At 34.6% G+C, this 2,897-nt stretch overlaps 1 long non-coding RNA gene across 1 annotated transcript in view; it reads left to right on the plus strand.

Annotated features, from left to right (window-relative positions):
• Positions 1-1,988, plus strand: part of LOC118736587 — a 58,561-nt gene extending 56,573 nt beyond the window's left edge. The window contains exon 6 of the long non-coding RNA XR_004992729.1: positions 1,866-1,988. This is a non-coding gene — a long non-coding RNA (uncharacterized LOC118736587). The remainder of the gene's footprint in view (positions 1-1,865) is intronic.
• Positions 1,989-2,897: the final 909 nt, after the last annotated feature.

Consider the following 2,897-nt stretch of genomic DNA (forward strand, 5'->3'; position numbering starts at 1 on the left):
TACGTGTTTGGCCGAGTTTCTCTTCGCATCCGTGTTCTCCTTTTTTTACCTCCCTTTTATTAGTTCGGGATGTAACTATGTAATATTGATGCGCCTAAAAGATGCAGCGATTTCTATTCTCAAGTTACATACAGTACGAATGGAAATTATAATAGCGAGGTTTTAAGTTTTTAAACTATAATTTTATTATGGCTGAAGTACACTCCGAGGGTTGCCATTGTCTGCCGAAGGGCGACCGCTTCTTGTGAACATTCCTGTTGATGTTGCTGGATCCAGAAATTAAACCAGGGATCTCCCGAGTGGCAGTAGGCACCTCTAAGCACTCGGATACGGCGGCAAGAGCACTACTCAAAACCGAAAAAAGACAGAAAATATGCAATAAAGTTTTAAAACAAGTAATTTTTAGCAAAAAAAAAACATATTAGTATGGGACCACCTCTGAGACACTACCTTTCCGGTGCAAAAAGAATTATCGAAGTCGGTTGGCGTGGTCCGAAGTTATGCGGTAACATACATGAAAAGAAATAAAAAATATTCCTCCTCCTTTTTTGAAAGTCTGTTAAAAAGACCGAACGTGAATTTTTCACCAATTTTTATTTTATTTTTTTGTTTTAATTGTGATATACAAAAACTTTGTACTCATTTTGCATTGCTCTTGTTTTGCTGTATTTTTTGGTCATGACTTCACACCAAGATACGCATTTTCACTGCATAAAAATTGTGTAAACTAAAACCGGTTTTTTTCAAATTGCATATTTTCAAATAACTCGAAACCCGGTTTTGAAGAAAAGGCGAATAATCGAATACCCTAATACATATGTATGTACATATGTATATTTATTCTAATCTAAATAAAGAAAGTTAAGCATCAATTTACTATTAAGTGCTCTCAAAAAAAAAAAAAATCATTCAGAAATGGAAACAAACTTTTCTTCTATCAAATCCTAACTTAATGTCTTATACGGTAGACAAACGGGCTCGATTATTTGCATAACCAGCCTTTATTTGCTTTGACTCATGCATTTTCCTCTTTAATATGCGCATAAGCAGCCGAACAAATGCACAAAATTTTTGGGAATTAACTCGGATCCGAGCAGTTTTCGTTGACAACACTGGTCAGCTGTTGTCTTTTCTACAAGTAAGCAAGAAAAGCGAGCGTGTTCCGCGTCCGCAGTAGCCGAGTGGTAAGAGTTACGGGATACAAGCCTGTAGCTGCCAGGTTCGATCCTCGGTTGGAGCGATTGCGAAGTTTTTTTTTGTTTTTATTTATTTTATATTTTTTTTATTTTATTTGATCTATATATTTAATGTTACTTTATTTTGTTTTCATTTGCTTTATTTTATATCACTTTTTTTATTTTACTATCAGTTAATTTAAATTTTTAGAGTTGAATTTTAATAAAAATTCAACAACATCTAACTGAAAGCAACGTAAAAAAAATATGGAACTTATAAAAAAAAGAATGAAAAAAAAAAAATAAAAAAAACATGAAAATTTAATTGGCTCGAATCCACGACCTTGCGTCTCGTTTATCCGCATAACTGCCGTCTGTGAGGTCAAAATTATTATGCGCATATGTATGCCAGATTATATGCATAAGCTTTGCCGTCTGTCACAGCTTTTAGGTTGTTATTCTATGTATATATATTTCTATACACATAAGTACTTATGTATATAGTATGCTGATGTGAATTTGCATATAAATATGTAATTTTTAAGTGTAGAATATATCACTTGCCACTGATCACTTTAATGCACATATATTTATATATAAACGTTATTATAATCTGTTTTTTTGGTCTTGTTTTTGCTTATTTTGTGGACTGTATAATTTGTAGTTAATTTTTATTTTATTTTTTTATAGGTGCCGTTCGCTAAGGCGATGGAGGACCATGAACAATTGGAGCACTATGGTCTTTTACTTTTCTTACCGCTCGCAGATTTACCTAACTTTCACTTTAAATAAAAAGGCGCACTTTAATGGAAATGGTTGTACAATTTTATTAAATTTTGTATTTATTTATTATATTTAAAATGCAATACGTATTCAGAGGGGTCGAAATCCGGGGCTAGAACGATACATCCGCTTTGGCTCACAAACGAAAGATTATAACAGCCGTCATCGATTCGCCAACAGTTAGCGAGTGGCGAAACGAACGAACTCAATGAGGTACAACCGAACTCGCTATCGTCTATCCGTGCTAGCTAACTTTGTTGTTGCTTTCACATGCCAAATTCTTCTTTAAGCGACCGGAACTCAAACATAGCGAGCGAGAAGTGGCGTATCGATGACGGCTAATGAGAAAAAAAGATGACATTTGTTTTTATGTGTGTGTGTGATATGAATATAGAAATATGTACCCTGCGGGGAAAATCTCTAGTTCTGAACTGGTGCGCTTCTAGTACATTTAGACCCAGTACTGATTCGCGATAAATCTGTTTTGCATGCAAGCAACTGGCGAATTTAACATGGCGATGTCCTAGGAAGTGTCAATTGCCCCCCGCTGCATCCCTTTTTCGATAGTTCCGAACTAGTCCTAAATTCTATAGTTCCGAACCAGTTCTAAAAGACGAAAGAAAAAAGTATCATGATTTTTAAATTTTTTTGGTTCTTCCGTGTGTACGATTTTAAGTTTTTTTGAAAGAAATGTGTTTTCAATTTGGAACTAAATTTGTTTGAATGATTGTAAGAAATGTACGTTTACATACCTTTAGCTGTAGCAGAGCTTGCAGAGGTGCTCGCTGTTATTTCTTAGATTCCAGACGGTCCCAAGATGTTGCAATGTTAACACAAATTTTTGTTTTGTATTACCAAGCTATAAAAAAGCATCTGCGAAGCACAGAATAGAAGCGTATTTGAACGAAAAAGCCGCCGAACACATATCTATGTAAAGTA

The sequence above is a fragment of the Rhagoletis pomonella genome, unplaced genomic scaffold, assembly GCF_013731165.1.
Source record: "Rhagoletis pomonella isolate Grant_MI unplaced genomic scaffold, Rhpom_1.0 Rhpom_scaffold_00003, whole genome shotgun sequence".
NCBI classification, from domain to species: Eukaryota; Metazoa; Arthropoda; class Insecta; order Diptera; family Tephritidae; genus Rhagoletis; species Rhagoletis pomonella.